Below are 12,520 nucleotides of genomic sequence, written 5' to 3'. Positions count from 1 at the left end.
GGTTGGTCTGACCTTGATTTGTGTTCGTTGGAGATGATAATCGCGATTTGTATTCGATGAGATATACTAATCGCGTCCTGTAATTATTGACGTCCCAGTGAGCGTTCCGCTGCACGAACACACTTCAAAGAGGAAACCGGCTGCCCCCTTCCTCCTGCCCCTTTTTTTCGGAACCACGCATGCCCATGTCAATAATGCTAGAGGCAGGGTGTGCCAGCACAAGAGAAAAGTCATGTTTAATTATTACGGCCTTGCTTCCTAAGTCTTTTTTAAGTATTTGCAAAAACTTCACAATTCTCACTTATTTTTGCGTCATTTTTATCTACCCTTTTCCAAATATACATTTTTGTCATTTTTATTTATATTTTTTGTTATGCTTTATTTGTTGGAGTCTTGTTTGTTTAGATTATAATTCTGCCTCTCTTGCTGTTTATATCGGTCAGAAACTTACCACCATCAGACATGGTACCCTGTTACAGGACATGGTTGTAAGGATGCTAGGAACACATGATTTTTGAAAAAAAAAGGGGGGGGGGGCATTCTTACCTCACAAAGGAGACACTACTATTTCCTAGACCTACCGCGAAGCAGTATATCTTCCGTGCTCGACTGAAGTGTAATTCACAATTACGTTGTATCATTCGTATACCTCCTCTCGGCCATTGCTTTAACGCATGCGAAAATAGAGGGCAAGGATTTTCCCACTGATGAGGCCGTCATAAGGAAACTCTGGTACGTCAGTATTGCACTGCGAAACTCGCAACTGCAACAAATCTCGCAACAAATCGCAACAAGTCGCGCATCCTGCTCATCATCATCATCATTATCATCATCATCAGCCTGACCAAGCCCCTGCAGGACCAAGACCTCTCTCAGGTTCCGCCAGTCTGCTCGGTCCTTTGATTTCTGCTGCCAATTTATGCCTGGAAGCTTCCTGATCTCATCTGCCCACCTAGCTTTCTGCCCACCCCCTCACCCGCTTGCCCACTCTGGGAATCCAGTTAGTTACCTTTAATGACCAGCGGTTATCCTGTCTCGCGCTACGTGCCCGGCCCATGTCCATTTCTTCTTCTTGATTTCAATTATATCCTTAACCCCGGTTTGTTCCGTGACCCACTCTGTCCTCTTCTTGGCTATTGAGGTTACACCTATCATTTTCCTTTCCTGCTCATACTTAGTAAAAAAATTATAATGACGAAGAACAAGATGAGAACGCTATTTCGGCTGAAGTGGCTCAGCCTTTTCTTTTGCTGCGCACTCTCCTAAGCGTGTAGTAAATTGTTAAGTATGTATGTTGGTGTCTAAGCTATGCTTCTGGAACCATACGAAACAACAGCAATAAGGAATTGTCTTCTGGCGGATGCCGTTTGAAATACCACGGCCGCTGGAAGTACTCAACAGCGAGAACGAACGCCCTTGCAAAGAGATGATTTAGAGTGTTTTAATTCCAGGGACTTCAAGAGAATGGCGTACGCGAACACCTTACCTTGCGTTACGTTGTACTCTCTCTCTCATTCTCTCTCTCTCTTTTATTGTAACTCTATATTGCAGAGTTCTGGCTATCGGAGAAGCCTTGTCTTTGAGTTCCCCAAGTTCTCGCGTTCTTTTCTACTCCCCCCGCTTTATCCTGTTCGCCAGCCCGGGCCACCGCCGGGGAGAGTATGAAAGGGCCGCTGCTCTAAAATTTTTTACAGACGGGACGGGGTTAGAGTTATTTGTGTTAGTGTTCTTTTGCACTGGTTAAGATGCATATAAGGTCAGTCAACACTAACCAGCAGTGGCGTATCCTGGTTGTAGCAAACAAAGCATATGCCGCCGCCCCACCCTTTCGCCCGGAACAAATTTCTGCCTACACAGCTGCGATTAGCCGAAAATTATGATTGGTAAGGAACTCTTTCATTAAATGGAAGTGCTACTGCAATTGCTCCAAAAGAAAAATACGAATCCGTGCTGCTCCAAAGTGTAATCTTTGTTAGTAACTGCTCCTTTGTGGTGCTGAGAAAGGGAAAATACTAAACTTTACCCGCGTAACCATCCAGTGAGCCTAAATAAAAACAAGCTCTATACTAGCATCTATAGTATGCAGTTTGTAATTAGCTGTATGCTGGCATAGTGAAATCGCTTCTTGTACTGGTATTGTCGATACATGCGTACATACAAGGAACTTTAAACACCAGAGGGACTAGTTGAACGAAGACCCCTCCTAAGACCCCCCTCAACCAGTCGGCGGCTCCATCCAGGTCAGCACAGGAAGGTGAAGACCCTCCGGACAGCCAGTAGTTGAAGACCCATGCCCGGGCTGTGTCGATAAATCTGATTTATTTCTACATTCGCACCTGACAAGCAAACTGTCACGATGAGATGTGTGTGAGATTATTTCGACTTTGCTGATTACTAACTGCGGTTGTGACGCCTTTGATGTGTGACTGATACATTTACCACTTATTAGCTTTGAACCCATTTACGGCACAAGTACTGGAATATTAAGTGTATAGCTCATCTAGCTTATTTTATTTTTTGAAATTTTCATTACTAGCTATATTGGCGAAATATGAAAATAACATAGGACGTGTACCGATTGTAAGCTATAGTTACATTTGATTGTGGCCACTTTTTTCATTAGGTGCCTAGGTTTACCGTTTTCATATCATTACTGCCACAAGTACAGGTACTATTTTAAATGTATGATGCTCATCGTATTTTGTGTTTAATAATTATTTATTTGCCTAATTATTTGTTTCTTGGCATTTGAAGTTATTGTTGTATGTGCAATCAATGTAATTATAAATATTAAAATTTATTACGTGCTTTAAACTGCTGGAGTCAGATGAATTATTATGCCATCTGCTCCGAAGACACCAATAGCTACTCCAAGCTAGCTTTTTTTTTTTCTGCTCCGAAAACGCGTGTGGCCGTTCCGAAGCATAATTTTTTTTCTGCTTTAAAATCTGCTCAAAAAATCAAAATGTTGCTTCACTCGCTGCCAACCATTACTTTCCGACTTTCTAAAAATTTCTCGTACTTGCTTTTATCACCTCAACAAATTGTTGGGCCAAAATTATATTGTGCTAAAGTCCAGGAAGTCTTTAGCGGCAGTTGGTTTCGCATAATTCACTTCGAGGGTTAACTAACTGAAGAAGAGACATCACTGCAACATTCTTTTTTTCAATAGGAAGAGCAAAGGCTGAAAGCTACGTGAGGATCACTCACATGTGTGCTAGGTGTGACTTCAGATGTGTGCTTTGGTGCTTACGCATTTACGCGTCACCTAGGGCGCATTACAGCGGTAACAATAACTTTTCTCGGCGCTGACGGTGATGCGAAGAATCCGCACGCTTGTTTTGAAACTCGGGGAGAGATCACGTTTTGCGCTGCGCGTTCTGAAATTTCAGGCGAGCTCTAACGGCTTCCGGTCCTCGCCTCGCTGTCGTCTCTCGGGAAGCCATTTGCCGACGTCAAGTGATGCGCATTCATCGGCGGGCTCTGGCTCACTGAAAACCAGGCAGCCAGGTTATACGTCCCGGATTCGTAGAGGGGTCAACTGTTAATACTGCGCAATTGAATGCCGCATCGTGTGTCTGCGTTGCTTGAAGAGGTCCCTGAAGCGCTTTCTCTTTTGACGGCTGTTCTAAACCGAGCAAGTGCTGTATGCATGTCTGTCCGATGTAAGGCAGGTCGCAGTATCAGAAAGAGGGGGGATTGAATTAAACAAGACAAAATTATGGTTCTAAATGATGGTGATACTCGGAATGAGACTAAGCTCTCCTAGCCTACCCTCGAATGTGTACACAAGCGTTCATGCAAGTTCACCGTACAACGATATATTGCTGCATTGACGACTATATACCACAAACCCTCAGCCGACTACGAATTCAAGACGCAATTCACTTCGGGTGCTTCTTGACGGCTTCGCCCTTACTACTGTAAACGAATAAATCTCCCCCGTAACAATACCTTCACAGTGGATAACTGACGCAGTTTTAGATGCGAAGCAGCTCTTTGACTGTGTAACGCTGTCCGTCCGTGTCTCCGTACCACAGCGCCGTACCGCGCTCCCCTCGCCGCAGGTGTTGGGGTGGTTCCAAGTAGGTCACGCCTTACCTCGCAGTGCGCGGTGACGTCACTCTCCCTCGCCTGCCCCGCGCTCGCCGCGTATCACCTCTCTCTCGCTTCATCCTCTCCACCGCTCGCACCATTCGAGCGCACATCAAGAGAACACTATTTCGGCTCGATTATCTGCGATGGAGAGGACGCCGGAAAACGAAGGTCCTTCTCCCAACCGTGGTCCTTTAATATTTTTTTTTCTGGTCACAAAACTCCCGCGTCACTCATTGGGAGAGCTCCATTCGCCGCACGCACTTTCCGCGCCGCGGCGCTGGCGTAGATAGAGGGGCGCGGAAGCCGGCTCGGCCGGCTGCTTCGCTGGCCGCCATCAGCTGGGCGCTGGCGCGGAGTGGTGGTTGGTGGTCGTGTGGATCATCACCCTCAATTTTTGCTTTTCGGGTTCGCATCATGTGCACAGTGATGCCCAACACCTGCTGCGTGCCGGGCTGTCGCTCTGGATCTCTCGAAATATTAAAAAAGAGGCATGTTGTTTCACGTACAACTGATTCGTTTAAACTGAACAACTGGACTGAAGGAAGATCCTGGTTGATTTCTATGTCTATGTGCACGTAGAAGGAACGAGGTGGCTAATTAGAATGCGGGCTTAGAAGTCGTGGTCATTGGGAGAGTACATGGGAATGGAAAAAAAAAAAGCCGCGTGTATCGAAACTCGGCTGCGTTATCACATCTGCATGCATAAAATCAAAAGCTTTCGTTTCGAAATAGCACGTAGTGTTTATATATATCCGTTCACAACAGTTTTATCTCAATTTTAATCTTGAAATTCAAGGGCGCTAATTATGACACCAAATAAAAAAAAGAATACAGCTTGAGCATCCCTCTCAGTCTTGTGGTGTCTCATTCTGAGCTTTTAATTTTTCGGCTTTATCCCTTATCCCTCGAGAGGTACTTCAAGCTATTAATGCGAAGATACCCTGATATACAGATTTGCTTATTAACACGCGAACTTCTATTGGCTGCTTTGTGATGCCTTAAAGAATAAATTAATAATTATTCCGAAAATGAACGTTACGTGCAGTCAGTGCACGGCTGCTCGTTCGAGCTGTTCCCTTAAATCGCACTCATTACAACGTTTTCGAGCAGAATGGTGAAATCGCAACGAAGTTAAATATTTTTTTTGTCATTGCAGTGAAAGTGCCTCTTTGATCTGGATAAGCTGAGTATCAAAATCGCCGTGCCATTAGAGGCATTCAGATATAGGACAATCGCCGAATGTTTTTCGTCTTTTTGACAACTTCTTAAAAAAAAGCATCGCTGGAGTGGACAACGGGCAAAGAAAGAAACGAGGACAAACGCTGACTCGATTTATTGAAAAACGCTCGTGAATATTTGCGACGTGAGCGGACGTATAACCTGTGGGCTAACAACCGTCAACAAGCTGATAGGAAAATTCTAAATGTAACAAAATGCACGATATGCAAATGCACAAGACGCACACACAAAAACACACACACACACACGTCGAAGGTGTGTACTGTAACGCAGTAAAAACAAAATTCAAATTCTTTTGGAGTCAAGGCAACGGATGGCTTGCTGGCGAAGTTAACCTTGACATTGGCAGTAATCGAGGCCTCAATGATCACTGCTGTCTGAACATTCATAGATTTGACCAGCTGGTTCGCTCTTGCGCTGTATGTTGAAGGTGGATTACTAGCTATAGCTCAATCTCAAAATCTTGCTTCTTAAAAAAAAAAAAAACCGTAGTGCCAGCCCCCATTAGGGTAAGGGAGATGCTATTGACGACCGCCGTCGCTGTAAATCAAGCAGCGAGTATGCGAGCGGGCCAGAGGAGCTGACTCACTGCACGACGTCGACAGTGAAGCCGCAGACATCCCGTATAGAGGCGCGGGTGATAGACGCTGCAGCGTGCCGTTCGCGGAGACCAGACGGCGCGTGGAGCGAGTGTGCGCTATAGTTTCGTGCTCAGGTCATCAGGCATCCGTTTTGGCACCGACGCCTTTGGCGGCACATTGTGTTTATCCACTGAAGGTCCTTCCTTGTCGTTCATCCCCGCTTCTGATGCTATAGACTGGAGTGATGCCATACGTGTGGTATACGTGCGAGAACGGCCGCTGTAAATCAGGCCCGCTACGCTGTGTGATGGAAGAAGGTCAGACCGAAGAGTCGGCGTGGTGCGCTGGTGGATATTCCCGGAAGCGAGTTTCCGGGGCTGCGTTCGGGAAGAACTGAGACTTGTCCATGTGAACGTGACGCACGAGCAGCTGCGATCAAGAGCTTACCCGAACGCAGCACAATGGAAACACTTGAGCCCCCATATCGCGGGCGACAATTGTTGAGTATGCCAGACGGCAAGAGGATCCAGCACATGCACTCGGAGTGTGTGGAGCATACAAACTTAGAAGCAGTGTCTCTTGACTGTCTCTATAGGTGTGATTGTTGACGTTGCGCAGCTCAGATATCCAGAACCAAATGTGGATTACCCAGAGTGCGCGGGAGGCAGAAAGGGGACAAGGTCTCTAAGCAAACTCCAAAGTGGTCTAGACCTTCTTCCTTGGTCCGGACCCAAACCATCAGTTCGCCGGATTTAGCTTCAAATGCGTTACATCAACACCACAGGGGTGCCCATCATGCTATATATGCGCTGCGCTTGGGCCTGTCTTTTTCTTTTCTCTTTCTCTTTTCCTTTGATTCCGATAGCACTGACGTCTATGCGCAATGCATGCATGTTAATATGCCAACGTTTGCTATCAATAATCAGTCACGATGTTCGATTTATACTGAGGAATATGAGCTGATCCCGAAGCCAGTGCAGTCTAAACAGAGCCTCTCGCTATGCCCAGATACACCGCATTTACTTAGATACTACCAGTACTCGTTAGCACTGACTAATATCGTGTCGGCTAATGCGATATAAACAATTTATTCTGCTATAAACACGTTCGTACTCGTTATTCACTGTTGTAAAAATAACATTGTCTCCATTTAATGTCACTAAAATGACTTAGTTGTCTACCAGATTTTTCGTATTAACCCATATATGCCCCGTGTCCTACATGTAGGACGCTGAAAGATTTCAGTGTAACTCGAATGTTTTTTTTTTCTGGAAAAAAGGTAGTGCCACTTAAGGTGTGTTTATGATGCTCTGTCCTCGTCACATGCAAGTCTATAGCTGATCGCTCAGCTACAAATAACCATGCGCTTGCAGTCTTCTTCCTGTCCAACAGAAGAAAAATAAACGTAGAGGAAAAGAAAGGGTCGCGCAAACTTTCGGTCGATGATGTCGAGTTCGGTGGTACGCGTTGTAGCTACAAAAATTACGCTGAACTAAGATTAATTGAGGATTTCTTGTTCAATGGAACACAATATATTACGCAGGTTACAACCTGCGAGCAAGATCTTCAGCGTGATTTCGCGAGTGTCGGCGTGACATAGAAAAAGAGGAAAAGAAATTCGCCGAAGTTGGCTTCTCAGGGCTCAGATGCTTGTTGTGGTGAAACCCGCTTGTGGAACTGCTCCCATCCATGAAACAAAACATGGTTTCTACAGAACGGTCTGCTATTGTGCTTTTCATATTGATTGCAAGCTGGCTGCAAGTTTATGGGGAAACATTGGTCATGCACTGCACAAGTCTGTCGAAACAAGTCGGAACTGTCAGCCACCTATCAATCAATCAATCAGTTTATTATCATGTCATAAAAGGATGTCACAGGGAGTAAAATATACAGACGAGGGTCCCAAGGTACACGACTGCAACGGCCTGTAGTCTGATGCAATCTTACTGCCCTTGCTTATGCAAGACAGCAAACTATAGACAAGCTCCGCACGCAATTGCTGCCTTTCTGTCCATCCGTCCGTCCAGCTCAATCATTGACAAGTCGGCGGTAGAATTGAATGTGCCAGTCCCATTTAGAGGACTACTACTACTGCTCGCTTCGGAAACGTTCGCACTATAGACTACTCGTGCGGTCTGGCTATTGTGCATATAATATAGTGCAGCTGTCGTTAAACAAGCAATCGCTTGTCTCCGAATCTCGGTTGCACATCCGCAAGCAGGAGGCATCGCAATCGCAATACTTTACTTGAGCTTGGGTAACCGTTGCTTTAAACTACCTCGCCCAAAACGAATACGCGTTCATCGTGAACTGGTATGGGCAGCAGAAATCGGCGAAATTCCCCTACTGACCATTGGTTCACTAAAAATGAAGGCACCAGACGGTCGGTAAATACCAACTAAGATTTCTAGACAGACGTGACCAGTAATTGGTGAAGGCTCTAACAGACCATCGGGGTAGCGTGGTCACAAGTTCCAACATCTGTACGCAATGCTTCGGCGAGAGAATACCAGGGAACGGGAAAGGGAACGACGGTTGCGAGAAGGCACCGAAGCGATGCGAGGCCTTCGCCAAGGACGATGCGCCCGTAGATCTATGGGAGGTGCCAACGCTTGGGTCACCGTGTGTTTCTGTCTCTGGAGTTTGGACGTTCCAGTTGTGTCTTGGGCTGTCTGTGGTTTAAATAGAACCTCCCCGAGCTGAGAGGAAACTTTTAAACAACTTAGCATCACCTATATAAACCCTATACTTACAACCTAGAAGCAGCCAGATTAGACTTCACAATCTTCAGACTTCGCTGTTTCGATCCTTTCGTCACCTATGGCAAGCTTCGATTTTTTTTTTCCTTGGTGCTGTGGTGCCGACACGCATAGCTTGATTTTCTTCAACGAACGTCTGAATGTACAGCGCGAGCTGGGTGATGAAATGCAGCGGCAGCAAGTTCGAGAAAAATGTCTCGTGCGACATTGGCGTAGAGCCGTGATATGCAGGCCGCTCCGCTGTTACGAAGCTGTCAGCCTTGAAAGTGGCGGACGGTTTCGAGCATGAGCGTTGTTTTCCACTCTCGAGTCAATTGGACGGTGGTGGCAGTTGAACACTGCAAGATGATACAACAAAGACTTCTGATGTCTCTCATTATTGGAACGTGACATGCTGGTGTTACCCTGTCTTCTGATGAGAGGCGGTGTCGGTGCGGTATGTTACGTCGGCTGTAGTCGGGAGCGGAAGAGGGTCGACCCCCCTCTGACTACGACAGACACAACGTACGGTCTTTAAAGCAAGGCCTTGAGGGGGGCACCACCGACAATAACTATACAAAGTTAGAGCCCTGATATGAATAAATGTTCCCTCTCTCTCTTTCTCTTGAGCTGATTCTTGTGCTCTTCCGTTATAAATCATATATGTCTGTCAATTCGCCTTCATTGTCAATACCACGCCTATGACTCACAAATTGCATTTGAAGTGTGTTACTATACTTCAAAGTCAGATTATGTTAAACTATGTTAAATAGAAGTTAGAGTTGAATCAGCTACATGCCTGGGATTTTTTTCCCACTGCTATAACGCTGCGAGATCTGAGAGTGCCTGCTGTAATGCACTGCTTTTCATTCAGAAAAAAAGTTGATCGATCGACCTTGACGATCTAGATCGGGTCATTATGGGTGAGAACATGTGACAGCGTGTAATAAGTGGGGCAGCGCTGACGCAGCTTCCTGCCTGCCGTGATATCATGTATGTACAACACAATCAGTGTACAGTGATTTCGCGGTTACGCTAGATTGTGTCGAACACGTGTTATTGTGCACTCCCTGACCGATAAAGGGAACGGTTACATGTGTAATCGAAGTCTAATCTGGCGTTCTGGTAGCGATGGGTACAAAAAAAAAAAAAAGAAAGTTGCGATGTAGAACATATTGAGGACAGTCGTGCATATGGGTCAAATGCTGCATATAGCGCGCGATTATTCAACAATGAACACTTCAGCAGGGCTCTCATATTTTAGGTTTAGATTGCAGTATCATGAGACGGTGAGTCTGGTTTTCTTCTGGCATTGAACCTTAAATCAGCATTTTCACCTTGCACTGAATCACAACGATACTGGTCGGGTAATTTCGCGCGATCACGTTGAAATAAAGTACACGTGGCTTTACCCGTATTTTTCGTGACCACTAAAAGACAGTGCGTATGCTAACACTGTTAAAATATTTGATCATTCAGCGGATTGCACTTATTGAACACTGCAAAAGGACCTGGGATTGCTAGCTGATAATAATGTAATATTTGGGGTTCAACGTCCTAAAGCCACCTTTTGATTAGGAGAGACGCCATAGTGGAGGGCTCCGGAAAGTTTGACCACTTGGGGTTCTTTAACGTGCACCTAAAACTAAGCGCGTGGTTCCCAAGCATGTTCGCCTCCGTCGAAAATTCAGACGCCGTAATCCTTTCACAAATGCTGTTGATGTTTCGCTGATCATTTAACAGTGAGTTCGTTCACACATGTCCAGTCTTTATCTCATGTGCTACCTGTCTGTTGCTGCGTGCTCTATAGTAGAAAGTCTATAATTGCAGCCTTAGACATTACCTTGACAGCTCGCTCTACAGCAAGTTTCTTACTAGTTTCTATCCTCCTTGTTTTAGGCTGGAAATGTTTTAGTTTCATCTGGAGTGTGTAAGAAGCGTTGCCCTATCACTTAAGAATTTCTGAGGCAAAAGCATTAAATGCCTTGTCTATAGCGTGCAAGTTGACCGCCGGGTGTTGGCGTCGTCAAAACGAGTAAATCATCACGTGATGACAACACAGACCGCCAAGCTTTGTGACGTCATCATGACGTCACCATAATGTCATATAACGTGATGCCACATGATGTCGTCATCGCATGAAATTGTTGCGGGGTCAGTGGCGGGCCGATCCTGTATAGGCAGTGCTAGACCGCGTTAAGTGCGGTAAGATTTTGGAATAGCAGTTATCACGTGACAGGGAAGAAAAGATGGCGTCCACCTTAGAGACGCAGTAAGAGAGAAAACTCTATTGACCTCCTAAGGTGCTCGAGCGACAACCAATTCGATCGTGAGTTCACGCAGTTCCATGGTGCGGGTGGCCCGGTCAGTTCATGGCGATCTTCTGCTGGGCCGGATCTTGCAGCAGGGTCTCGAGTCGTCTTACAGGCGAATGCGCAATTGGGGCCTGCGAGGTTTTACTGATTGAAAAGATTGCGTGTTGGAGCAGTGCTATGCCTTCTTTGGAATTTTTATTGAGAACGCTTGCTGCATGAGCGACACAGCTGTAGCGGGATCACAGCGCCTTTCAGAAGCGGAGGCGCTAGCTTGCACTATGCAGGAGTCGGCGCTCGAATGCGGAGCCCGATTGTCTTGAAGCACGACCGGCGACGGCAAAGTCAATCACGCACTCATCTGTATGATTCTGGAATTGTCCGGGACTATATTAATGAAACTAGTAGGTTGACTAATTGATCTGTTGCATTATCCTAACATGTATACAAAATTATATACGTATAAAATCAGATTATTGCTCTATTCTAAGAATAAATTCGTTTTTTTTTCAATTAATTGTATGCATTAGATAAAGCACCACACTTTCATGGGTTATCGGTAATCTTTCTATTATATCTTTGTTATTCTAAATCTAAAGAATATTTTTTAAAACCACTCGATTCTTGGCGAATCCACCATAGTGGGTATACACGCCACGATCAATAGGTGAACAAGAACAAGAACAATCGCAGAAAGAGACGCATCTCCTACAATAGCGTTCGTTTTTGCACATCACGTATGCGCGCCTTCAATGAGCAATGATGAAAAATTAGTGAACAGGGGCTGTGCCAATGTTTCGACGAGTGGTCTTGTCATCCTGTAGACTGCAAAGCCGCTTGCCGAAACTTCGGCGCACACCCCCTTGTTTGTGAATTTTTCATCACAATTTTCCACGTTCACTTAGCTTTTTTATTATTATTTTTATTTCCACTAGCAGCCTTCGCTCCGCCGCGGTGGTTTAGTCGGCTATTTCCGAGCGACTGCGCCTATATGACTGCCACGGAAACGCGTGTCTTAATTTCAGCGTATCCCCGGGTGGTCAAAATTAGTCCGGAGTTTCCCGATACGGCGTTCCTCATAATCACGTGGTCAATTCTGGCACTGAGATGACTCTGGGATGAACAGCTTGACTTCTAGTCAACCTACATTCGACAGCATCAGGAGGCCTTTTCTTGGTGCTAAGGAAGCAACGTTGACGCTGTAACTTCCATCTCTGGTGGTCCCGAATGATCCCACTTTTTTTAACAGCGGAAACACATCGATTGGAATTAACTTGCCAGAAATTATCACCTTCGCGTGTTGGGTGAGAGACAACCGGGGTGCCCTCTGTTTTCTTCTTACACGTCACCAACGTAAAAGGTTCATCATCATCCATCCCTTCTTTATCCCTTAGGTCGTAGGTTGACGTATTGTCGTCGGACTGGTTGTCTGCTGATCGAGACTTCTTCCTCTCTGATGCATTGTCATCTATTGCGTCTGAACTCGTCGGAGCCGTTTCAAGGTTGTGAACGAGTAAACGTGCTGGCTTTGTGATGTTTTGCCCTTACCTGT

This window comes from Rhipicephalus microplus, chromosome 5 (assembly GCF_043290135.1).
Source record: "Rhipicephalus microplus isolate Deutch F79 chromosome 5, USDA_Rmic, whole genome shotgun sequence".
Taxonomy (NCBI): Eukaryota; Metazoa; Arthropoda; class Arachnida; order Ixodida; family Ixodidae; genus Rhipicephalus; species Rhipicephalus microplus.
The sequence above is the reverse complement of the archived record's forward strand: the minus strand, read 5'-3'. Positions refer to the sequence as shown.